The sequence below is a fragment of the Panthera tigris genome, chromosome A1 (genome assembly GCF_018350195.1).
Source record: "Panthera tigris isolate Pti1 chromosome A1, P.tigris_Pti1_mat1.1, whole genome shotgun sequence".
Taxonomy (NCBI): domain Eukaryota; kingdom Metazoa; phylum Chordata; class Mammalia; order Carnivora; family Felidae; genus Panthera; species Panthera tigris.
Window position 1 is genome coordinate 160,295,893 of NC_056660.1, and position 27,860 is coordinate 160,323,752.

At 34.7% G+C, this 27,860-nt stretch overlaps 1 long non-coding RNA gene across 1 annotated transcript in view; it reads right to left on the reverse strand.

Annotated features, from left to right (window-relative positions):
* Positions 1-26,956, reverse strand: part of LOC122231495 — a 68,602-nt gene extending 41,646 nt beyond the window's left edge. Inside the window, exon 1 of the long non-coding RNA XR_006208749.1 lies at positions 26,878-26,956. This is a non-coding gene — a long non-coding RNA (uncharacterized LOC122231495). The remainder of the gene's footprint in view (positions 1-26,877) is intronic.
* Positions 26,957-27,860: the final 904 nt, after the last annotated feature.

A 27,860-nucleotide genomic window follows, 5' to 3' on the forward strand; every position in this document is an offset into this window, starting at 1 on the left:
AGAACAGTGGCTGCACTGTTTATTTGAGTGTTGACAATTTTCTCTCTTAGAAGCCCGAGTAGACAGTGAGAGGAGCCACGTACTGTTCTAACATGTAGGAATTGATTGGTTGGTGATGAGAAAGTGTCAGAAAAGTTTAAAATGCACTTGTAATTTTACTAGGGAATGATTATTATATTTAGATCTATGCCTTAACCTTTGGGGAGATACTCCAGTAATTCCTCAGTGTAAAGATGATGACAGAAGAGTTGGGCAGTTTTTCACTTAGAAGAAATGGCTAATCATCTTTTAATAGAGTTATACAGCAAATACAGCAAAGGACATGAAGTGTAACATTTTAAGTGGGTATTTTGGCTAACATTTCTGCACCACCTAGAGCAAGAAATAGAACTTCCCATTACATCAGAGTTTGTGTGTGTGCATGTGATCCATTTAAGTCAATGTCTCTTTCCCAAATAGGAAAAGTGTATGACTTCAATTGTAGTCAAAGATGCCTGTTTTTGAACTCCATATGAATGGAGTCTCACAGTATACACCCTAATGCCAGACTTCTGGTCATAATATCAGCGAGATTTATCTATTTTTAAGTGTGTTACTAATTTCATTTTTTATCAATGAGTATGGACACTGTATTAGCATACCACAACTATTTACCCATTGTATTGCTGATGGACATTAAAAGCATTTTGAGTTTTTGGTTATCTTAAAAGCTGTAAATGTAGTTGGATGAACATGAAAGAGCATTTACAAAATAGGGACGGAGAGGCCGAGGCCACAGTCACTAGATTTGGAGCCAGCTGCTTAACTATGAAAACTAGTTCTTCTATTTTCTTTGTCACCCCAGGCAAGTTATCCAAATTGTCTTTGCCTCAGTTTTTCCTTTTGCAAAACTAGAATTTAAATAGCACTTAATTCATAGAATAACTGTTAAGGAAAATGAGTTGATATATACCAACAACACAGAGCAATGCCTGGGACGAGTACAATTTTTCAAGGTTGATTTATTTATTTTGTGAGAGAGAGGGGGGGGGGGAGAGAGAGAGAGGGGGGGAGGGAGAGAGAGAGAGGGAGAGAGAGAGAGAGAGAGAGAGAGAGAGAATCTTAAGCAGGCTCCATGTTGTTGGCACAGAGCCCAATGTGGGGCTCGAGCTCACAAACTGTGAGAACATGACCTGAGCTGAACCCTTAACTGATTGAGCCACCCAGGTGCCCCAGGACACATGTATTTTAAAGAAATTCAGGACAATAATCTCAGGAGAGCAAATAGCAAAATGAATGGATGTTAGTATAAAATTCAAATGACAATAGGATTTTTTTAACTTTGTGAAAATAAATCAGTGAGTTAATTAATTATTTCTACTTTCTCCATTATGTAAGTGTAATCAAAGTAAAGATGTAAATAGCCTTTGATCATTAAAAATAAAATCAGGGCAGATGTTCAACTGGTATATCCTCCTGTGGCCATACCTGTTGTTAAATAACAGCTTCTGTTCCAACTAGTCAACTATTTTATTAGTTTTAGGTGAAGAGATACTAAGAGAGCAGTTGGCCATGTTAAGTGACTTCCCATTTCTAGGTTCAGACAAATTGCTTGTGGGATGTTGGACACATTTCAAATGCAAATATTTAGCAACTGTACATTCTTAGTAACATAAAATAGGAAAAGAGCCAGATGACAATGTGCAAAGAGAGTAAATTGGATTCTGAAAAGTACTGATTTGTGGCATACTTACTGAATGACAATTAGAGTCCAGAAACTGTGAAAGGCAGTGGGTATTAAATGATACACCAGACAAGATTATTGTGTTTAAGAAATTTATATGTTATTCTGTGAAACAGCCAATTAACAGGTAAAAATGTCAATTAGCGATAAAATTTATCAGCTAAGATTACTAAATAGAAATCTTCTGGGGGGAAAAAGAGTCAATACTAGAGATCTTCAGGAACAGTAAGTCACCCCAAAATAAACAAATTTTTGTATGTAGGTTATGTGATCTCTAGATTGTGAAATGTACTTACATTGTTTTTATAAGACATATGTGTATCATTCAATTCTTCCATGTTAGAATCAAAATTATAATAAGCTTTTATTATGATATATGTAATTTGATTTGAAATATTTCAACACAGGCAGTATCATATTTGTCTTCAATTAGTTTAAGTATGCACCAGGGATAGTCGGTGGCCTTTTAAAGGAATTCCTACTTTAAGAATGATCTCCTAGCATTTATTTACACTCTAAAAATATTATGCTACAAAATGTTCAGCTTTCATATTTCATTCTATAACTACAACGTTTGTTAATTGAAATAATGAATGTTAGAAAGGAGTTTGAATTTTAAAAACTATGATATCACAGCATTAAAGATAGGTTAAAATATTTATTGTGGATATCTACCTTTGTATGAACATGGCATAAAAATCTAAAGGGACCTTCACATATTACCAATGATCCCCAAATAGCTTGTGTCACAGCACTGGTTTCGAAGATTGTTTTTCACCTTATTCTGATAGATGTTTGAGTGTGGCCACTGGAAACTCTCACAAAGCTTTCACTAAAGGTTCCTTTAAAACAAAAAAAATATATATATATGACAGAGGGCTGAGGATATAACAGATTTATAAAACAGGTTTTAAAAACTGTGCCTGGGAACGCCTGGGTGGCTCAGTTGGTTATGCATCCAACTCTTGATTTCAGCTCAGGTCATGATCTCATGGTTTGTGAGTTCATGTCCCGCATTGGCCTCTGCACTGCCCGTGCTTGGGATTCTCTCTCTGCCCTCTCTCTCTCCTCTACCCCGCTTGCCCTCTCTCTCAAAAATAAATAAATAAACTTTAAAAAAAAAGTGTTTTAAAACTGTGTCTGGCTTTTAATAAATGTCTGTGGGCAAGGCAGAATTAGGTCTGAGACTTTACTTCAGTATAAGCCAGACACCACACTGTAGGGATAGTTTATCTTTGTCTAATTGTATTCACCTCTACAAACCAAGCAAACAACCAAACACACGCACATGCCACTAGACAAAATGACATTATTCTTTTTTAGTTATGTATTCTATTAGACTTCTCTGCTCTATACCCACAAAAGACTAACAACAGACATAGAATATTATTTCAATACATGCTTTTGGACAATAGAATGACAGAGGCATTAAAGGAAGTAATGATAAACCCATCAAAATTTTGGTAATTATGGATTTAGAAATAACGAAGTTAAGTATAATCCTAAAAAGTATGTCTACGAGCATTGCCTAAGAAAAGGTGCCAAAACAAAGTATCAAGCAATTCTGTATAATTTTGGAATGTTTTCCTATATCCAGAATCTCATACTCCTTTTTCCTTATTTCTTTTTGTTTTTCATTTCTTTTGGTAACCACATTAGACATCTACCCTTGTACCAATTTTAAGTGTGTAACACCTTATCATTCACCATAGGTACGACGTTGCACAATAGATTCATTTTATCCATCTCGCTTAACTGAAACTTATGGCCATCAATTAGTAATTTCCCATTTCCCCCTCCCAGCAACAACCATTCTACAATTTGATTCTACAAATTCAACTATTTTAGATACTTCATACAAATGGAAACAGGCAGTTATTTGCCTTTCTGTGACTGGATTATTTCATCTAGCATAATGTCCTCAAGTTTCATCCTTATTGCAAATCACATATTTTTCCTTCCTTTTCAATTCTAAATAGTATTGCGTGCATGCCCTCCCCACACACACATTTTGTTTATTCATCTACTGGTGTATATTTAGGTTATTTCTACATTTTGGCTATTAAAAACAGTGCTGCAATAGACATGGCCCTGTTTCTTAGTTCACAAATTTTATACTATTTAGATGTATATTCCTTTGAGCATTTGCTATTCCTTTTCTCTCAACTGACAGATCTTAAGACAAATAAATTATTTCTATTAAAGCATGACTATGCTAGGAAAACTTAAAATCCTATCAATCTTGATTTGATTCTATTCTATGTCAAATAATAGTATCTAATTTCCTCTTTATTAATTATCTATAAGTAAAAAATTTACTGTGTATAGTTAAAACATAAAGGTCTAAACTCTCAAATAATTTAAAAATTTCTCTGACCTAGAAATATATGTATACCTGTGCACACACTTGCACACACACCCCACATGCATAAAAAATATGAGTTATACACATTCTGTATGTGAGATAGGGTGAGGGGGTATTTTCTCCCTTTAACAGGAATTTGGAAAGAAGATGTAGATGATATCTGTGTATCTACATTCAAAAATTGGAGATCGCCACAAAATAATAAAATTCTGGTTAGAAAAGATCTTATAGATGATTTAGTTTAGTTTCCTTATGTTTTAGCTGACAATTCTGAGTTTCACATAGATGGAGGAGTTTCAAGGGAGAATGATAATAATAAGGATTTCTAAGAGATGATATATGGCAGAAAGGGGGTTTGAGTAAGGGAAAAAATTAATTAATGAGTCAAAGAAGAAGGGGGAAAACTGCACATTCCCAAAAATGTATCATCCCAATCTATTCTGATACTAAAAAATATAATTTCTGGAATGTTATAGTTAAAAGTAAAATGGAGTAAAACTCAAAACTAAGAAAACAATCGAAAATATATGAGACATTAACAAACATTTCAGTAAGGAAATAAACAGAAGGCAACTAAGCATATATTTAAACATTTCCTAGCATTATTTGTCATTAGGAAAATGGAAATTAAAATGAAAATGAGATACCATCATACACCTATTCAAATGTCTACAATCCAAAACACTAGTACCTACCAAATGCTGGTAAGCAAAAGGAACTCTCATCGATTGCTGGTGGGAATACATGACAGTTAAATCACTTTTAGGACAGTGTAGAAGTTTCTTATACACTTGAACCTACACATGGTTTTTAACCTAACAATTCCACTAATTTGTCTTTACCCAAGTAAATGGAAAATACACGTTCACACAAAAACTTTTATGTGCATATTTATAGCTTACAGGAGCTTTATTCCTATTAACTTAAAACTGTAAACAACGAAGTGTCTTTTAACAGGTAAATGAATAAGCAAACTGTTTTTCAGTTGTGCAGTGGAATACTTAGCAATGAAAGAAAGCAAACTGCTGAGTCATACAGAGACATAAATAAATCTTAAGCCCATTTTAGTAAGTGAAAGAAGCCAGATTCAAGAGGGACAGGGAACCATACTCGGAAAATAGATCAATAGTTGCTAGTGTTTGGGATAGAGGAGGCAGCAGTGACGGCAAATGGGCTGTGCAGAGAAAACTTTAGGGTAATGTCACAACTGCTCTGTGTGCTACTGGAGTGATGGACACGGGATGGTATGCTTATCAAAACCCTTATCAACTGCACATCCAGAGCAAAATTTAATGCATGCAAAAAATCCCAAATTAAACTAGATTTGGGAGTCCAGGGATGGAATGTAGGGTAGGGAAAATGAACATAACTATATTGCAAATAGATGACACAATCTTATTTGAGGCAGTGGGAAAAACAAGAGCTGACATAAGCAAGTTTTAAGGATTTTGCTTTGAGAAACAGCTGTAAGACTAAAGACCAAAGTAATTGTACATAAACACTGCTCTATTTGGTAACTTCTCCTCAGGGTATGGTTTATCCATTCTGAAACTATGTTATAACTATTAAGGTCCGAACAAAATAATTAAGTTGTAGTTAATGGGAGACAAATTTCTCACTCTCAGATTAGGAAATTGTAAATAAATCACAATGACCCCATCATGCTGGATTAGAATCTGAGATATCAATATAAAGTCATATATATGTTTACACAGAGATAATTATGGGTATGTGTGAATAAATGGATTAGTACATATGCTTGTATTTTTAGCCCTGCCTGCTGAGATAACTTAGAAGCAGTTATATTCTAATAGCATCAACCATACATGGAGTACAGGTTGGAGTGTTTAATACCATCTTTCCGTGTCTAATACCCTTCCTTCAGTAAAAGGAATGAAAACACTTCAGAAAATAACTGATCCCCAGGTTTGAGTGAGAGAAATCTAGTATGAATCTACATTTTACAGTGTTAAGGAAAGTATGGTGACTTACCAAAGCTAACCAAGAGCCAACCTGGAAGGGCATCCAACCCAACAGCGAGAGCTGAAGAAACTTGAGCAACAAGTAATGAAATGGTAGAGTACGACATGAAGTATGAAATAACTGTACAGAAGTTTATACTTATATAAATAAATTATTGAATGAGGCAAAAATGACCAATTTTTCTTACAGACAAATTACAATCTTTAAAGAAAATTGCCTTCCTTGAATAGAGATTAAATATCCTCCTCTTTAGTGTTTTCTAGACTTGGTGACTTGCTTCCATAGAATATAGAGTGTAAAAATAAAAACAGTTTTTTACAGTAAAGGAACTTGGAAGATCTCAACCAAATGATCAAGTTTAATGTCACAGTGATAAGTCATGCTAACAGCATGCACCTTCTGATATGATGAAATGAGAAATACAGTTTATCTCTACAGGACTTTTTCCAAAGCTCCATACCTCCATTGTAATTTTGAGGAAAACATCAAACAAACCCAACTGAGTACCAATACTCTTCAAAACTCTTAAGGTCACGAAAAATAAGCATAAAAAATTGTCACAAGTCAGAAGAGACTAAGTAAATACAGCGACTATGGCCAAAGTGATATCCTAGTTTGGATCCAAGAACAGATAAATTACAGTTGTGGAAACTGATAAAATATGAGTAAAGTTGTAATTTAAATAATAGTAATGTACCAATGTTAATGTATTAACTTTGACAAGAGTACTGTTGTCTTGTTAACATTAGGAGAACTGGGTGAAAGGTGAATGGGAATTTTCTGTACTATGTTAACAATATGTCTTTAAAATATTCCAAACAAAAGGTTTGCTAAAAGTAATGTACATATATTATGTGGAACCACTATGTTATACATCTTAAATAATATAACGTAGTGTGTCAGCTATAATTCAATTGAAAAAAATTTATTTAAAACAAAAATAGACCAGGGGCGCCTGGGTGGCTCCGTTGGTAGGACGGCCGACTTCAGCTCAGGTCATGATCTTGTGGCTTGCGAGTTCGAGCCTGGCGTTGGGCTCTGTGCTGACAGTTCAGAGCCTGGAGCCTGTTTCAGATTTTGTGTCTGCCTCTCTCTCTGCCCCTAACCCACTCGCATTTTGTCTCTGTCTCTCTCAAAAATAAATAAACATTTAAAAAAATTTAAAAAAATAGACCAGATTGGGTTATGGAAGTTCAGATGGGGTGTGATCTGTTTTGAATCAGTATTGCCTTTGCTGATCTCACCATCCTTGCCACAACAGAGATGGCCAGATTTTGGACTATAAGTTAAAAAAACAAACAAACAAAAACAAATTTTTCCGGGACAGTTGGTTGAGCATTCATGGAACCTGCTTACGATTCTCTGTCTTCCTCCCTCCCTCCCTAACCTCTGCCCCTCTCCCACTTGTGCACATTCTCTCTCTCACACTCAAAATAAACAAACATTAAAAAAAAAACAAATTGTTCTTAGTGCTTTCTGAAGTGTTGCTATTTTTACACAGGAGACTGTATAGGCTTCTGAATTAATCTATTCAAGGTTGCATTTATTTAACTGATTGAAGTTTGATACAAAATTGGCAAACCTTGAAATTCTGGTAAATAGCCCAATTTGCACTTTTGTCTTGTTAAGCAATCCACTTTGATAAATTAACTTGGCCAATGATATCATCATGACATCAATGGTGGGAGTAGATCAATAAATCACAACTCCATTTCTGGAATTTTCTGACTTCGTAAATTTATTTTGTTTTCCCTTCTGGCTCAAACCTGTAGATTTTGTGTGTGGGTTGGTTTCCCTGGAAAACAATTTAATGTGTGGTTCACAGATGTTTCCTTTACATTGGCCTGAGGACTTACAGATGTCTAACTCTGTCTATTTCCAACAGAGAAGAAATATTCTGAGTACTCTCTGGCTGCTGTTTTTCTGAAAAATTCTTAGTTAACATTTCTTGAAACCCAGGTATATAACATGGAACATGAACATATCTATCATAGTATTTAAGAGGAAATCTAAAAATTAGGGTTTACTTTTACTAAACTCATTAATTCAATATTAAACTATAGTACTTATATATTAGGGATAGCAAGTATATTAGGTTCCACCAGTTGAACCATAAATAAGAAGAATCTGTCTCAGTGAGTACACAGACTAACTTAGAGCTGGTAAATAATTAAATTTTTGACATAATAGTACATTTGAATATGGTCAGGTAGCTATTGTGCCAAAAAATTAAAATAATAAGTACTTGAATGACAGAATAAGCAGCATCAACCTTAAGACTATACATAAGTTGGATCTTAATGGATGTGTAGATATTTGGAAACTTGGAAAAATACTTTTATTGCTGTTGCTTAAAATCTGTTTTTGAAGGCTGTATATCAAAGTGTTTTAGAAGTAGGCGCTTATTATCAACAACAAACAAATGATCAAACCCATATCTGTAAGATATAAAACTGTGGGTGTGCATATACATATGTACATATATACATATATATGCATATATCTGTATGTATCTATGTACATATATATGATCACACATATAAACAAACACCTGACATCTTCATCACCTCAAAATATATTCACTATTAAAAATTTAATATGTAAGTCTGTATGTATACTATGATTTGGAAGTTATACATACAAATTATAATAATATATACAATACGCAAGAAGTGACACCCTCAAATGAAACAGTTTACAGAAGATCTGACCCAGCTTTGTGGGCATAAATCATGCGATCATATAGGACCTCACATTAAGTTTAATTTTTTGCTGTTACCTCCTGGAATTTACTGACAATTTTATCTTGGAACATGTGTTTTGAAAATGACGTCAGGTAAGAAAATGGAAAGAGAGGGTAAACAGAGGAGATGTATGCAATATGTTTTCCTGCCATTTCTTGCCACCAATTCACACACACATAGCATTCCCAGTGCCCTACAAGAATGAACGCATAAATGTGGTGCACCTGTGATGTGTAGGGTAGAGCTAGGCTCAAAATAAGGATAAATGAAGTGTGTTATGTCTACAACTAAGCAAATGGAGACACTAAGAGCCCCAAGAGGTCATGATTTCCATTCCAACAATAACTTACTCTGAACAAAGAAAAAGAAGGCAAAGGATTTCTAAGAAACACAAAGAGTCAGGGGCTCCTGGGTGGCTCAGTCTGTTGAGCGTCCGACTTCGGCTCAGGTCATGATCTCACGGTCAGTGGGTTCGAGCCCCGCGTCGGGCTCTGTGCTGAGAGCTCAGAGCCTGGAGCCTGTTTCAGATTCTGTGTCTCCCTCTTTCTCTGACCCTCCCTGTTCATGCTCTCTCTCTGTCTCAAAAATAAATAAATGTTAAAAAAAATTAAAAAAAGAAAAAAGAAACACATAGAGTCAAGAGAAATTATCATATTCTTTGTGTTATTTGCCTGTATTAGCTAAATAACCATTTTAACTGAAAATGATGACACAGAATGAAAAGTAGAGAAAGATAAGGCAACTCAGAATTACCTTACTTTTCAGTACTTCCTTACTCATCAGTAAGCTGAAGGTAGAGTACTAGTAAAACATATTACCTTATATCAGAAGTAAAATAAAAAGTGCTGTTAGATTTGCAGTTCCAATATACTAGTAACAACAAAACATATACATGTTTGGCAAGCTAAAAAATTATTTTTAGTGATGCTGCTTATGAATTAAAAACTCTCATATTTGTATTGAAACTCTCATTGTAAAATATAGATGAACACTAAAATATAGATGAAAACTAAAAGATGCTGATAATGACTTAAAATTTCAGTTTTTCTTTTCTTAGAATGGCATTAAATACCAAATAAAAGACAACATAACAATTAAAGAGCACACAAAGGAAAATGCTGTATATTTTGGTATTTTTAGCAGCAATTACTTAACTACTTGCTATTATTACTGTTTGCTATGTGCTACTATATGAACAAAGGGATTCAAGATTTTTTTCTTTTTTGATTGAGTCCCACAAATTATGTAGTTGGATCTACAGAGGAAAGAATGTTGGTTCATATCCATAGTAACTACAGCTCATATTTTTCATTTAAAACAGATTTGCCTGTGAGAGGTAGCATGAGATAGGAGCTAAAGAAGGAGATGTGAAGACAAACAGGCATGATTTTATCTTATTTTTTTTAATGTTTATTTATGCATTTTGAAAGAGAGAGAGAGAGAGAGAGAACATAAGCAGGGGAGGCACAGAGAGAGAAGTAACGAGAATCCTAAGCAGGCTCTGTGCTGTCAGCACAGAGCCTGATGCAGGGCTTGATTTCACAAACCAGGAGATCATGAACTGAGCCAAAATCAAAAGTAAGTCGCTCAAACAATTGAGCCACCCAGGCACCCAACATGCATAAATTTACTTTTTTATTTGTTTTAAATGTTTGCTTGTTTTTGAGAGAGACAGAGTCGGGGAGGGGCAGAGAGTGAAGAACAGAGAAAATCCCAAGCAGGCACCATGCTGTCAGCGCAGAGCCCAACATGGAGCTCAAACTAATGAACATGAGATCATGATCTGAGCCAAAATCAAGTTGGACACTTAACTGACTGAGCCCAAAAGGCCTCCCCCAACATGCATGATTTTAGTCCTACTTCAATCTGTTAGCAGGTTTATCTATTCAGTTTTCTTTCTTTCTTTCTTTTCCTTTTTCTCTTTTACACTTTTCTTTTTCTTGAGTACAGAAAGAGAAAAAATTCAGTTTTATTTTCAATTTTTATTAAAAATATTTTTCTTTAATTTTTATTACTATAGTTTTTATCTTCGTGTAAATTTTTTCAAATTCTATATTACTTCCATCATTTTATTTTAGTCTATTTCAGTGTATTCACCTTTTCAAACTTTCAAACAATTTCCTTTTTATTATTTTTTTTCTTTTTTTCTCTTTTTTGTTTCTTTTCTTGAATGCAGAAAGAGAAAAACTTCATTTTTACTTTCAACTTCTATTAAAATATTTTTACTTATTTTTTACATTTTTTGCTTTTATGTAAATTTTTCAAATTCTATTTTACTTCCATTATTTTATTTTAGTCTACTACAGTGTATTCACTTTTTCAAATTTTCAAACAATTTCCTTTTTTTCCCCTTCTTTTTTAAAACTTTTTTCTCTTTTTTGTTTCCTTTCTTTTTTCTTGACTACAGAAAAAGAAAAAAATCATATTTATTTTTAATTTTTATTAAAAATATTTTTCTTTAATTTTTTTCTACTATATTCTTTACTTTTGTGTATTTTTTTTGAAATTCTATTTTACCCCCATCATCTCATTTTAGTCTACTTCAGTGTATTCATTTTTTCAAATTCTCAAACAATTTCATTTTTTTTTCTTTTCTTTTCTACCCCCCTTTTCTCTAATCTGTCAAAACGCTTCAAAACTCAGACCAAAACACACCCAGGATCTAGCATCATCTATTCAATTTTTGTGTGTGTGTGTTTTTAATTTTTAATTTTAATATTTTTTTAATTTTAATATTTTTTAAATTCAATTTTTCTACCTCATTAATTCCTTTTCTCCCTTTAAAATGACAAATGAAGGAATTCACCCCAAAAGAAAGAACATGAAGAAACGACAGCCAGGGATTTAACCAACACAGATACAAGCAAGATGTCTGAACCAGATTTTAGAATCATGATAATAAGAATACTAGCTGGAGTCAAAAATAGATAAGAATCCCTTTCTGCAGAGATAAAAGAAGTAACAAATAGCCTGAATGAAATTAAAAATGTTATAACTGAGCTGTAATCATGGATGGATGCAGCGGTGGGAAGGATGGATGAGGCAGAACAGAGATCAGTGATATAGAGGACAAACTTATAGAGAATAATGAAGTAGGAAAAAAAAGAGGGAGATTAAGTCAAAGGAGCACAATTTAAGAATTAGAGATATCAGTGACTCATTAAAAAGGAACAACATCAGAATCATAGGGTCCCAGAAGAGGAAGAGAGAGAAATTGGGGTAGAAGGGTTATGTGAGCAAATCATAGCAGAAAACTTTCCTAACCTGAGGAAAGACACAGACATCAAAATCCAGGAAGCACAGAGGACCCCCAACAGATTCAACAAAAACCGATCATCAACAAGGCATATCACAGTCAAATTCACAAAACACGCAGGCAAGGAGAGAATCATGAAAGCAGCAAGGGAAAAAAAGGTTCCTAACATACAAGGGAAGACAGTTCAGGTTTGCAGCAGACCTAGCCACAGAAACTTGGCAGGCCAGAAAGGAGTGGCAGGATATATTCAGTGTACTGAATCAGAAAAATATGCAACAAAAAATTCTTTATCCAGCAAGGCTGTCATTCAAAATAGGAGAGATAAAAAGTTTCTCAGACAAACAAATATTAAAGGAATTTGTACCAATAACCCAGCCCTGAAAGAAATTTTAAGGGGGACTCTATGAGGGGAGAAAAGATGAAATATATATATATATATATATATATATCCAAAACAATAAAGATTAGAAAGCACCAGAGAACACCACCAGAAACTCCAACTCTACAAGCATCATAATGGCAATAAATTCATATCTTTCAGTACTCACTCTAAACGTCAATGGACTCAATGCTCCAATCAAAAGACATAGGATAACAGAATGGATAAGAAAACAAGACCCATCTATATGCTGTTTACAAGAGATCCACTTTAGACCTAAAGACACCTTCAGATTGAAAATAAGGGGATGGAGAACCATCTATCATGCTAATGGTCAACAACAAAAAACCTGGAGTAACCTTATATCAGACAATCTAGACTTTAAAATAAAGACTCTAGCGAGACGAAGATGGGCATTATAGCATAATTAAGGGGTCTATCCACCAAGAAGACCTAACAATTGTAAACATTTATGTGCCAAATGTGAAAGCACCCAAATATATAAATTGATTAATCACAATCATAAAGAAACTCATCAATAGTAATACATAATAGTAGGAGACTTCAACACTTCCCCCCCACCCCAACAGCAATGGAAAGATCATCTAATCAAAAAATCAACAAGGAAAAAATGGCTTTCAGTGACACACTGGACCAGATGCACTTAACAGATATATTCAGAACATTTCATCCTAAAGCAGCAGAATATGCATTCTTCTCCAGTGTACATGGAACGTTCTCCAGAATAGACCATATAACGGGACACAAATCACCCTAAGTACAAAAAGATCAAGATCACACGGTGCATATTTTCAGACCACAACACTATGAAATTTAAAATCAACCACAAGAAAAAATTTGGAAAGGTAACAAATACTTGGAGACTGAAGAACATCCTACTAAAGAATGAATGGGCTAACCAAACAGTTAAAGAGGAAATTAAAAAGTATATGGAAGTCAATGAAAATGATAACACCACAGCCCAAAACCTGTGGGATGCAGTAAAGGCGGTCATAAGAGGAAAGTATATAACAATCCAGGCCTTCCTAAAGAAGGAAGAAAGATCTCAGATATACATCCTAATCTTAGGCCTTAAGGAGCTGGAAAAGAACAGCAAATAAAACCCCAAAACAGCAGAAGACAGGAAATAATAAAGATTAGAGCAGAAATTAATGCTATTGAAACCAAAAACACAGTAGAACAGATCAATGAAACCAGAAACTTGTTCTTTGAAAGAATTAACAAAAGTGATAAACCACTAGCCAGTTTGATCAAAAAGAAAAAGGAAAGGACCCAAATAAACAAAATCAAGAATGAAAGAGGAGAGATCACAACCAACACAACAGGTAAAAACAATAATAAGAGAATATTAGGAGCAATCATATGCCAATAAAATGGGTAATCTGGAAGAAATGGACAAATTCCTAGATACATATACACTACCAAAACTGAAACAAGAAGAAATATAAAATTTGAACAGACCCATAACCAGTAAGTAAATCAAATTAGTAATCAAAAATCTGCCAAATAACAAGAATCCAGGGCCAGATGGCTTTACAGGGGAATTCTACCAAACATTTAAGGAATGTTAACACCTTAAACATTCCTTTTTATTTTTTTTTTTTTTAATTTTTTTTTTTAACGTTTATTTATTTTTGAGACAGAGAGAGAGACAGAGCATGAACGGGGGAGGGGCAGAGAGAGAGGGAGACACAGAATCGGAAGCAGGCTCCAGGCTCTGAGCCATCAGCCCAGAGCCCGACGCGGGGCTCGAACTCACAGACTGCGAGATCGTGACCTGAGCTGAAGTCGGACGCTTAACCGACTGAGCCACCCAGGCGCCCCCACCTTAAACATTCCTTAAGGAAGAGTTAACACCTATTCTCTTCAAGCTGTTCCAAAGAAATAGAAATGCAAGGAAAACTTCCAAACCCTTTCTATGAAGCCAGCATCACCTTGATTCCAAAACCAGAGACCACACTAAAAAGAACTGTAGACGAATTTCCCTGATGAACATAGATGCAAAATCCTCAACAAAATACTAGCCAACCAGATCCAACAATATATTAAAAAAATTATTCACCATGACCAAGTGGGATTTATACCTGAGATACAGGGCTGGTTCACTATCTGCAAAACAATTAACGTGATTAATCACATCAATAAAAGAAAGGACAAGAACCATATGATACTATCAACAGATGCAGAGAAAGCATTTGACAAGATACAGCATCCTTTCTTGATAAAAACCCTCAAGAAAGTAGGGATAGAAGGAGCATACCTCAAGATCATAAAAGCCATATATGAACAACCCAATGCTAATATCATCCTCAATGGGGAAAAACTGAGAGCTTTCCCCCTAAGGTCAGGAACAAGACAGGGATGTTCACTCTTGCCCCTGTTATTCAACATAGTATTGGAAGTCTTAGCCTCAGCAATTAGGCAACACAAAGAAATAAAAGGCATCCAAATCGGCCAGGAGGAGGTCAAACATCCACTCTTCGAAGATGACATCATACTCTATATGGAAAACCCAAAAGATTCCACCAAAAAACTGCTAGAATTGATTCATGAATTCAGCAAAGTTACAGGATATAAGATCAATGCACAGAAATCAGTTGCATTCTTATACACCAACAATGAAGTGACAGAAAGAGAAATCAAGGAATTGATCCCATTTACAGTTGAACCAAAAACCATGAAATACCTAGGAATAAATTTAGCCAAAGAGGTTAAAAATCTATACACTGAAAACTATAGAAAGCTTATTAAAGAAATTGAAGAAGACACAAGAAAATGGCAAAAGATTCCATGCTCCTGGATAGGAAGAACAAGTATTATTAAAATGTTCATACAACCCAAAGCAATCTACATATTCAATGCAATCCCTATCAAAATAACACCAGCATTCTTCACAGACCTAGAACAAAGAATCTTAAAATTTTAATGGAACCAGAAAAAAACCCCGAATAGCCCAAGCAATCTTGAAAAAGAAAACCAAAGCAGGAGGCATCACAATCCTGGACTTCAAGCTATACTACAAAGCTGTAATCATCAAGACAGTATGGTACTGGCACAAGAACAGACATTCAGATCAAAGGAACAGAATAGAGAACCCATAAATGGACCCACAAATGTATGGCCAACTAATCTTTGACAAAGCAGGAAAGAATATCCAATGGAATAAAGACAGAGTTTTCAGCAAGTGGTGCTGCGAAAACTGGAAGAATGAAGCTGGATCACTTTCTTACACCATACACAAACATAAACTCAAAGTGGATGAAAGACCTCAATGTAAGACAGGAAGCCATCCAAATCCTCAAGGAGAAAGAAGGCAAAAACCTCTTTGATCTTGGCCACAGCAACTTCTTACTCAACACGTCTCCAGAAGCAAGGGACACAAAAGTAAAAATCAACTACTGGGACCTCATCAAAATAAAATGCTTCTGCACAGCGAAGAAAACAATCAGAAAAACTAAAAGGCAACCGAAGGAATGGGAGATGATATTTGCAAATGACATATCAGATAAAGGGGTAGTATCAAAAATCTATAAAGAATTTATCAAAGTCAACACCCAAAAAACAAATAATCCAGTGAAGAAATGGGCAGAAGACATTAATACACACTTCTCTGAAGAAGACATCCAGATGGCCAACCGACACACGAAAAAATGCTCAACATCACTCATCATCAGGGAAATACAAATCAAAACCACAATGAGATCCCACCTCACATCTGTCAGAATGGTTCACATTAACAACTCAGTCAACAACAGATGTTGGCGAGGATGTGGAGAAAGAGGATCTCTTTTGCATTGTTGGTGGGAATGCAAGCTGGTACAGCCACACTGGAAAACAGTATTGATGTTCCTCAAAAAACTATAAACAGAACTACCCTATGACCCAGCAATTGCACTACCAGGCATTTATCCATGGGATACAGGTGTGCTGTTTTGAAGGGACACATGTACCCCCATGTTTATAGCAGCACTACCAACAATAGCCAAGGTATGGAAAGAGCCCAAATGTCCATCGATGGATGAATTCATAAAGAAAATTATATAAAATATATATACAATGGAGTATTACTCGGCAGTCAAAAAGAATGAAATCTTGCCATTTGCAACTACGTGGATGGAATTGGACAGTATTATGCTAAATGAAATTAGTCAGAGAAGACAAAAATCATATGACTTCACTCATATGAGGACTTTAAGAGACAAAACAGATGAGCGTAAAGGAAGGGAAAAAAAATATAAAAACAGGGAGGGGGACAAAACAGAAGAGACTCATACATATGGAGAAGAAACTGAGGGTTATGGGAAGGGTTGTGGGAGGGGATATGGGCTAAATGGGTAAGGGGCACTAAGGAATCTACTCCTGAAATCATTGTTGCACTATATGCTAACTAATTTGCATGTAAATTTAAAAAAGAATCTGAAAAATTATATTTAGGAAAAAAAGGCGTCCCCCAACATGCATGATTTCCAATCATGTTTCTGCTACTTATTAGCTGATGCTATGGAATATGGAAATCTCATGAACCTCAATTATACCTCTGCTTTCTTTTATTTTTAAAGAGGAACTCTAATATAAAAAAAAATTAATCTTTATTTATTTTTGAGAGACAGAATGTGAGCCAGGGAGGAACAGGGAGAAGAACACAGAATCCAAAGCAGGCTCCAGGCTCCAAGTTGTCAGCACAGAGCCTGATGCGGGGATTGAACTCTGGAACCGTGAGATCATGACCTGAGCTGAAGTGGGATGCTTAACCGACTGAGCTACCCAGACACCCCTATACATCTGCTTTCTTAACTAGAAAATGGTGACAATAAGATCACTTCCCTTACAGGGTCTTGTTTATAAATTATACACTTAGAAGGATATAGGCTCATAACAATGTGTATAGACCATGGTGAATAAAACGTATATTATTTGCATCAATCAATATTGCTATTCTATACAAAATATTCCCACACATGATTAAAAATGGAGAAGGAAAAATGGTGGATGGAAATTAATTAGAAAGGATTTGGTGAGTGAGGACTTGCAGAAGACAGAAAGGAATTACATATAATATTATAGCATAGCATGCAAAGTAAAAATTTATGATAAGTGGATTCATATGAAAATTATCTAGCCAGCCCTAAATAAGCAAACTGATTATACATTGACCACAGAACAACCATTCAAATCATGTTAAAGTAGAAGGTAGTCTTGTCAAAGATTGAGAATGTCTGTAGACTCACTGTGTTACAATAAAATGTGGTAATGTGTGATGGGTTACCTCAGAAGGAAATGAGTAGTTCCTTCAGAAGAGGTAAACAAGTACTGGCTAAAGAAACAACTAGAAAAGCTATCATACACAACATTCAACATCTTTTTTTGAACTACATAGCCTATAAAGTTCCTTTTCATATATAAATTTGGGATTACAACAAAGAAATATAGATAAAAGTGAAATTTTCCTTTTTAGCAGGGTCTCATCTGGTTTTGGAATCAAGGTAATGCTGGCCTTGTAGAATGAGTTTGGAAGTTTTCCTTCCAATTCTATTTTTTGAAACAATTTGAGAGGAGTATTAACTCTTCTATAAACGTTTGAATTTAGAATTCCCCTGGGAAGCCATCTGGCCCTGGACTTTTGTTTGTTAGGAAATTTTTGATTATACCGATTCAATTTCTTTGCTGGTTATGCATCTGTTCAAATTTTTTATTTCTCCCTGTTTTAGCTTTGGTAGTTTATATGCTTCTAGGAATTTATCCACTTTTTCCAGATTGCCCAAATTTATTGGCATATAATTTTTCATTAAATTATGCTATCATTATATTTCTATGGTGTTGGTTGTAATCTCTCCTCTTTCCTTCATGATTTTATTAACTTGGGTTCTTTCTTCTTTTAGCTAAGTCTATCTAGGGATTTATCAACTTTATTAATTCTTTCAAAGAACCAACTCCTAGTTTCATTGATCTGTTCATTTTATTTGTTTGTTTCTATATCATTTATTTCTGCTGTAATCTTTATTATTTCCTTCTTCTGCTAGATTTAGGATTTATCTGCTGTTCCTTTTCTAGCTCCTTTAGGTGTAAGGTTAGATTGCATTTGAGACTTTTCTTGCTTCTTGATATAGGCCTGTATTGCTACATACTTTCCTCTTATGATCGCTTTGCTACATCCCAAAGGTTTTGGATTATTGTGAATACATTTTAATTTGCTTCCACGTAGTTTTAAAATCTCTTCTTCAGTTGCCTGGTTAACCCATTTATTCTTTGGTGGAATGTTCTTTAACTGCCATGTATTTGTGCTCTTTCCAAATATTTCTTATGGTTGACTTCAAGTTTTATAGCATTGTTGTCTGAAAATATGCATGGTATAATCTCAATCTTTTTGTACTGGTTGAGGCCCGATTTTTGACACAGTATGTGATCCTTTCTGGAGAATGTTTCATGTACACTCAAAAATAATGTGTATTCTGCTTCTTTAGGGTGAAATGTTTTGACTATATCTGTTTAGACCTCGCTAAGAATTACAGGACAATATCCTTGATGAAGATGGATGAACAAATTCTCAACAAGATACTAGCAAATCAAATCCAACAGTTCATTAAAATAATTACTCACCATAAAATAATTATTCACCATGATTTATTCCAGGTCTGTGAAGGCAGTTCAATATTCACAAATCAATCAATGGTGATATTAATAAAAACACATTAATAAAAGAAAGGATAAGAAGCTTATATCCTCTCAATAGATACAGACAAAGCATTTGACAAAATACAGCATCCTTTCTTGATAAAACCCTCAACAAAGTAGGGACAGAGGGAACATACCTCAATATCATAAAGGCCATATATGAAAGACCCACAGGTAATATCATCCTCAATGGAGAAATGGGAGCTTTTCCTTTATGGTCAGGAAAAAAACAGTGATGTCCACTCTCACCATTGTTATTTAATATAGTACTGGAAGTCCCAGTTTCAGCAGTTAGACAATAAAGAGAAGTAAAAGACATCTAAATTGTCAAGGAAGAAGTCAAGCAGTCACCATTCACAGATGCCATGAACCTCTGTTGAAAACTCAAAAGACTCCACCAAGAAATTTCTAGAACTAATACATAAATTCAACAAAGTCACAGGATACAAAATCAACATAGAGAAATCTGTTGCATTTCTATTCACCAATAATGAAGCTGCAGAAAGAGAAATCTAGGAATCAACCGGATTTCCAATTGCACCAAAAACCCTAAGATACTAGGAATAAACCTAACCACAGAGGTAAAGTATCTGTACTCTGAAAACTATAGAATATTTGTGAAAGAAATTGAAAATGGCACAAAGAAATGGAAAAACATTCCATGCTCATGGATTGGAAGGACAAATATTGTTATAAAATCTACACTACCAAAAGGAATTTACACATTTAATACAATCCCTATCAAAATACCACCAGAATTTTTCACAGAGCTAAAACAGTACTAAAATCTGTAGGGAACCAAAAAATATCCTAAATAACCAAAGCAATCTTGAGAAAGAAAAGCAAACTTGGGGCATCACAATTTTGCACTTCAAGCTATATTACAAAGCTGTAGTCATCAAGTCTGGTACTGGAACAAAACCAGACACACAGAACAATGGGTCAGAATAGAAAACCCATAAGTGGACCTATAACTATATGGTCAACTAATCTTTGATGAAATAGGAAAGAAGAGCCAGTGAAAAAAAGACAGTTTCTTCAACAAATGGCATTAGGTAAACTGGACAGCGACCTGGAGAAGAATGAAACTGCACCACTCTCCTACACCCTACACAAAAATAAATACGAATTGGATGAAATACCTAAATGTGAGACAGGAAACCATCAAAATCCTATAGGAGAACACAGGCAGCAACCTCTTTGACACTGGCCATAGTAACTTCCTACTAGACATGTCTCCAGAAGCAAGAGAAATAAAAGAAATAATGAACTATTGGACTTTATCAAGATAAAAAAACCTTCTACATAGCAAAGGAAATAATCAACAAAACTAAAAGTCAACCTACAGAATGGGAGAAGATAGTCACAAAAGACATATCTGATAAAGGGTAAGTATTCAAAATCTATAAAGAGCTTACTTATCAAACTCAACACCCAAAAACAAATAATCCAGTTAAGAAATGGGCAGGAGATATGAATAGACATTTTTCCAAAGAAGACATCCAGATGGCTTACAGACACATGGAAAGATGCTCAACATCACTCATCATCAGGGAAATACAAATTGAAACTACAATGAGATGTCACCTCACAACTTTCAGAATGGCTGAAATTAACAAGACAGGAAATAAGAGATGTTGGTGAGGATGCAGATAAAGTGGAACTCTCGTATATTGTTGGTGAGAATATAAACTGGCACAGTCACTCTGGAAGACAGTATGGAAGTTCCTCAGAAAGTTAATAATAGAACTGCCCTATGACCCAGCCATTGCACTAGTAGCTATTTACCCAAAGGATACAAAAACACTGAATTGAAGAGACACATGCACCCCAATGTTTATAGCAGCATTATCAACAATAGCCAAATTATGGAAAGAGCCCAAATGCCCATTGACTGATGAATGGTAAGGAAGATCTGGTTTATGCGTGTGTGTGTGTGTGTGTGTGTGTGTGTGTGTGTGTATGTGTGTGTAGTGGGATATTACTCAGCCATCAAAAAGAATGAAATCTTGACATTTCCAACAACATGGATGGAGTTAGAGTGTATTCAGCTAAGTGAAACAAGTCAGAGAAATACCATATGATTTCAGTCATATGTGGAATTTAAGAAACAAAACAGATGAACATAGGGGAAGTGGGAAAAGAGAAGGAGGCAAACCATAAGAGACTCTTAACTATAGAGTACAAACTGTGGGTTGATGGAAGGTGGTGGATGGGGGGTAGATTGGTGATGGGTATTAAGGAGGGCACTTGCTGTGATGAACATTGGGTGTTATATGTGTGTGATGAATCACTAAATTCTACTCCTGAAACAAATATTAAATTATATGTTAACTAACCAGGATTTAAATGAAAACTTGAAACAAAACAGTGAAATTTTCATAAAATGAGTAATTGCAGTCAAGCAAGAGTTTATTTGTTGATATTTATGGTCAGGTTTTACCTTATAAAGATTATAGCTCAAGGGTTCAGAAATTATATTAAGAAAGATAAAGGAAGGAAAAATATCAAATACATATAAAAAGAAATTCTCCCTATAGATGCTTTTGAGAAAAAAAGGTGATTTTTAAAGAGAAAAATATTAAATCAAATGCAGAGAATTACCTCATGTCAAAACAGAGTATGTAAATTATTTCTAGAGCATTACACCTCAAAGACCACCCAGACTAATTTTGTGTGTGTGACAGAGGGGGATTTCCTTTGATGCTAATCAAGCTTAAACTTCAGAGACTTTAATTTATATGTCTCTATAAAGCTACCTAATTAAAATAAAAGAAGGTTAATGAAGGTGTGTGTATTCTTGAAGCTTCGCAAAATGTAGGCCGTTTACTAAGTGTGACTAAGGTCAAGTGTTAAAAGTCATAGTCACATGTGTTAAAAGTCATGTTTATATTTGTCAAAAGCCATGCTCATATGTCACCCCCCTTTCTTGACAATGCATCCACATGATAGGGTGTCTTCTAAGTAGGTATTTGGGTAACTTTCCTTACATCCAGCCCTCCATTAGTTAGCTCATAAGGCTCCCATTTTTAGATACATTCACAGAGTATTAAGGAGACAATTTGAACTATATGACTAGCTTATATCCCTGGCCTTGTTAATTGGTGATAAAGCTGGTATTTTGATAATTATTGTTATTTTGTATCTAGTACCTAACAGTGAACTCTTGTAAGGAGACACGGGTATGAATTAATTTCATCACAAGGGCACAGTCACCTAGGGATCAAGATGGCCCTATGCATGATGGCCCTGACTCAACTAAAGTACTATGTTTCTCCACTTTTTTGTGCCTTATTTTTAGGCAAATTGTGCAACCCCTTACTCCCAGAATAAGCTTTGCCTCTTTCCTACAACTGTTGAAGGCCTTCTCCTGTCACTATCTCACCATCTTACTTTACACTTCACTTTTTCTTTCTATCCCATCTTTAACACACCCATCTTTATCAACACATCTTTCTTAACACAACAAATATGATAGTCTCTGAGAAGTGTATTTCTCTCTTGTTTCTTGTATTACTACTTATTTACTATATTGTATACATATTCATCATTTTTAAATAGATTGTAACTTCTTTAACAGAAATATCCATGATTCACATTACTTTTCTATCTTTTTGAGACTTTTAACAGAGTAGACATTCAATAAATGTATATTGAATAGTTTTTTGATAAATTATAGGTTGCAGGTTTCTTATGTTAGGGACATAGTTGCCAAATATCTGTATTAACAGCTCTTAAAGTCACTTATGTGAGTACAGTTAAATTCACTGGCATTCATTTGGAAAATAAAAACATAAATTTTGTACCAGTGTCTGAACCTGCACATCTGTTGTCATAGTAGAAATAAATTTTCATTTGGTTTTGTAATCCTGTAATCAAAAATAACATCTTTCATGTGTTTTAAAAGAATCTCGACCACAATAATTTAAGAATATTTTACTTTCAATTCTTTAATTAAAATGCTTATTAACCATTTCTTATTTCTTTTTTTGAAATCTTTAATATTTATTTATTTTTGAGAGAAAGACAGAGTGCAATCCAGGAGGGTCAGAGAGAGAGAGGGAGACACAGAATCTGAAGCAGGCTCCAGGCTCCAAGCTGTCAGCACAGAACCCAACGCGGGGCTCGAACCCACAGACCGTTGAGACCATGACCTAAGCTGAAGAAGGAAGCCCAACCGACGGAGCCACCCAGCCGCCTCCCCTTTTTTTTCTTATTTTACAATGTCTTTATTTTTAGTGCAATCCAGAAAAGAAAATGAATGTGACTTAATAATATAAGAATGCTTGGCTTTGGGTGGGTAAAGTTTACAGCCTTATTTTTTTAAGTCTCAGGGGATTTATAAAACTCAGAGGAGTTTAAAAAGTTGGTCTGTGAACCATGCTGACCAATCTTAAAATGTGTGATATTTTTCACCCTTGCAGGACCTTAGAAGAGCCCCTATGCCATGCTTATTAATCCTCATTTTTTTTATTTGCTTTTATGTTGGTAGGTAGAACCTAAAAAAACCTCACACTACCAGTAGCCTGAGAATTCCACTGGAGCATACTAAAGCAATTGTGACACAGGTGTATGTGTATGTGATCAAGTTTAAAGACATAAATCTGGGACTATGCAATGTATAGCTCTATGAACTTTGTAATGGAGCTTCTGCTGCTGGACTTGATAGGGTAACAGCAACCATATTACCCTCTCACTTAAAACAACTTAAAAAATAAAGAAAATATATAGAACAGAATTTTTCAGATGTTAGCCCTAGGACAGAACACTTCAAATGCAATCAACCAGTTACTACCAATTTAATATATAAAATCTATATAGATGTGAATTTTTATTCCATGATCGAATAAGATCCTGCTTAGTCGTTATAGCTTTTCTAGACAAACTACGCCAAAACAGAGAAACCACAGACCAATACTTTCACAGGAACTCAGGAGAGTTTACTGATTTCATGACTCAACTAAGGATATTTTCAGAAAGATCATATAACTACACCTATTTCCACATTGAATCCTCATTTCAAATGCCTCAAATTGTCTCAACCACGTCATCACAAAAAGAGGTTTAGGAATTATCAGGAAAGATTAGCAGAACCAGTTTGTAGTGGTTCTTCACTTTAAATGTAATGGTTTTATTCTGTGATCTTCTACCCAGTGATCACGTGTGTGTGTGTGTGTGTGTGTGTGTGTGTGTGTGTATACACACATGTGCATATGAACTCTTAGGGCTGAGGTAGGCAGCCTTACACAATCAGCACCTGAACTCATCCCTGGATTTAAATATTCCCTCATTTTGTTCAGTCATGAGTGTCTTCCTTGATGTTCACTCCAACAGATTTGATGAACAAAAAGATTACATAGAATCTAGAAAACAAAATCTGGAGTAGTACATGCATCCCAATTTAACTAAATTCCAATCATAAAAGAAAATAGATACGTTTTAACATAGACTAGTGCCAAAAGGTGTTATGATCACCCCAATAGAGAACATGTATGTGCATTAAAGAAATCCAAGTAGATACAAACATTTGAAATTTCCACTTATATTTCTTTCCATGTGAGTAAATAGTATCTCCTCATTTTCATAAGTAACTAAGCTGCACTAAGAAAAAATGCATTATGATACAAAAAATTAAATGTTATTCTGTTAGGTATATCTGGCTAAAAGGTATTGAAACAGTGATAATAGCTACTACAAACTGGGAATGTTTACATTATGACTTTTTCCCTCTGTTAAATTCTGCCACAGCCATTTAAAAGTTATTTTTTATGAATTGTGAATTCTCAAAACAATTTCAGATTAACAGCACTATATGCATATACAGCAATAACAGATTCTTGGAAAATTAGAAATAACAGATACTTGGAAAATTAGAAAAGGTGGCTAATTGTGTAAAGAAAATAAGGTACTCACATTATAAAGAAAATAAGGTCTCATATTTGTTCACTGGGAAGCTTTCAACTGACAGGCTGCTGTGATCTCTCCTATCTACTCCAGCCTCTCAACAAATATCCTTGTTCAAATATCTACCCAGTAATTTTTCTATTCTCACCTTCAAGTCCTTTGCAAAACCAGATAATATGCTTGGAAACACCTATTTTCTCCTTCCACCATGCTGTTACTATTTTATCAGACGTACCCAAATTTCTTATCATTCTGGACATTTCCTAGTTTAACCAGAAAACAGACATCTGCTACCTGTAAACCATTTTGTTTGGAAAAAGATTTCACATAGCAGTTCCCTTGTCACTTCATTTCGATTAAGTGCTTTTTAGGTCCTCTCTTCTAAAACATACTTTGACATAAAGCTTATTTTACTGTCTCTGTATTTGTGTCATAGATAGATAGATAGATATAGATATAGATATAGATATAGATATAGATATAGATATAGATATAGATATATAGATGGCTTTTAAATATATTGTGTTTGTATGATGTTCTCTTCCTTATTTTTACTGGGTTACTAGAAGCCAGGAAACTTGTCTATAACTCAACAAATGTCCATCTCTGTCTAGTTCTCAAGAAGGTGCTCATGAAAAGTCTTTCAGTGTAGAAGAAAATCTATCAGCCTGCTACATCAGTGAAGATTGTTTCTGAACTCCAGGAAAGCCACAGATATTCTCACAGAAAAATGCTTCCATAAGAATTTTCAGTACATTTTTAAATTAAAACAAAATAAGCCCATTGTCAAAAGGAAGCAAATTTCTTTTGGCCCAAAATGTATACTTTCCGAGGCTTACAAGTTATTTTCTGATGGATTGAATTAAAAGTATAACAGTTGCTGTCATTTATTATTGGTTACAATGTTGAATTTAAAGATTCTATTCATAATTCCATATGGAATAGCTATCTTTTTAAATTGAAACTTGAGGGATTTTACTTGTTTTCTTTTTGTTTTTCCCCTTTGGTAGAGAATGAGGACTGGTTGCTACAGCAACAGATTTATTCTCCACGTACATTGGTACTTTCATCAGATGCTCACTCTGACACTGAGTTCTGCTTCTGAATGTCTGACTTTACAACCACAGCTAATTGCAAAACCTGTAACAATTCCAGTCTGTTGCCCTAAAGGTTAATGCAAAACTTGTAGTATTGAAGAAAATGTGGATTGCCAAAACAATTCTTAGGAAGAACAGAGCAAAACAAGTAATTACATTTTTAAGTCTTTAGTCAGAAATATTAAACTTTAGATTATCTGTAGCTGTTAGGCTTATAAAATACCTTTGGGAAGTAAGAAAAAAAATGTCATTTTTCCCTTTCTTCATTTTCTCCATCGCTCTTCAACCATGGTTCTTGAATTAGAACTAGAATATTATATTGCATTTCAATCACTTGGCTTTTCAACTGAAGAATTTAACTCCTGAACCAGGGGAGGAAGTTAAACTCGCAACGTTTGGGTTTTCTACTATATGAACCACATTTTTTATCTCTTATTGATTGTTTACTTTCTAAAAACATGGTGTGTTTGAAAGCTGCAGAATATACTTACCATATTAGAAAACAAAACTGAATATTCAAAGGTTTTGCTTTGTCAGGATTTACAAAGAGCGAAGGGGTGAAACATGTTAACCCTAAAAAGAGTTTTTGGAAATATCAATCAACAGAGCAGAAATGCAAAAAATAAAAATAAAAATTGAAAAATAAAAAAAAAATCAGCAGAAGAGGAAGTTTCTTAGAAAGAAAAGTAAAAAACCGAAAGACCTACTGCATAGGAATAAAAGGGGTAAATACCGAGCAAGTCCAGGGGATTCAATATTCAATTACTACTCCCAGCACTGTGATGATTCCATCTGTGAGAACGACTTCCAACTGGCAAACCCTCCAGGAACATCACTGTGCTTTGCCTAACTGCCATTCTGTACCAGACTCAACAGATTTATTCCAGATTTATGGGCACTGCTAGGCTCCAACTCCACCAGCCAATAATGAAACAGCAACAACACCAAAACAACGTACTTTTTAAAAAGATAAATAATTTCCTTTAATTAAGAAATCACAAGGGTCTTGCTTTCCAAAATGTCATTTGGAAGGAAATTTCAGTCTTCTACTGTTTCATTCCTCACATGCTCAACAGTACCTGCAGGGTAACTTACATGTGTTCACTTTTCTATTATCATTATCATCTGCCAGAATGACACGAATACTCCTTAAGGCCAGGTGCAGGTAATCTGTAACATCTCAACCTATTTGCTGTGAGTTTTCCATTGCATAGACCAGTCTGCATGCTTTCTTTGGCTACAGAGCCAATCTGGAGCCTAAATATTTTACATGTAAAAATGCACTCTGCAGTGTTACTTTAGAGCAGAATCTCAGAAAGTATCTAAAACTAAACCAATAACATATTGATAAAATAAATAATTTATACCCATACCAAAGATATTATTGACAAAAGGAGAAAGAAATGGCATGCATCTATATTAATTGATGTGAAATTCACATGACCTAAATGGAAGGGATTTCCATCATAAATGGTTGCTAAACATCATTTTCTATCTGGTTTATACAAATTTATTTTATAGGAAAAGATCTAGAAGGATGTTCACTAAATATTGATTTTAATTTTTGAGCATTGGCCCATTTTTATCTTTTTAGGTAACATCTTCCATTTTTTAAATTTATCACCTTTTTAGGGACCCCAGGGTGGCTCAGTCAGTTATGTGTCTGATTTGATTTCAGCTCAGGTCATGACCTCATAGTGGTGAGATTGAGCCCTG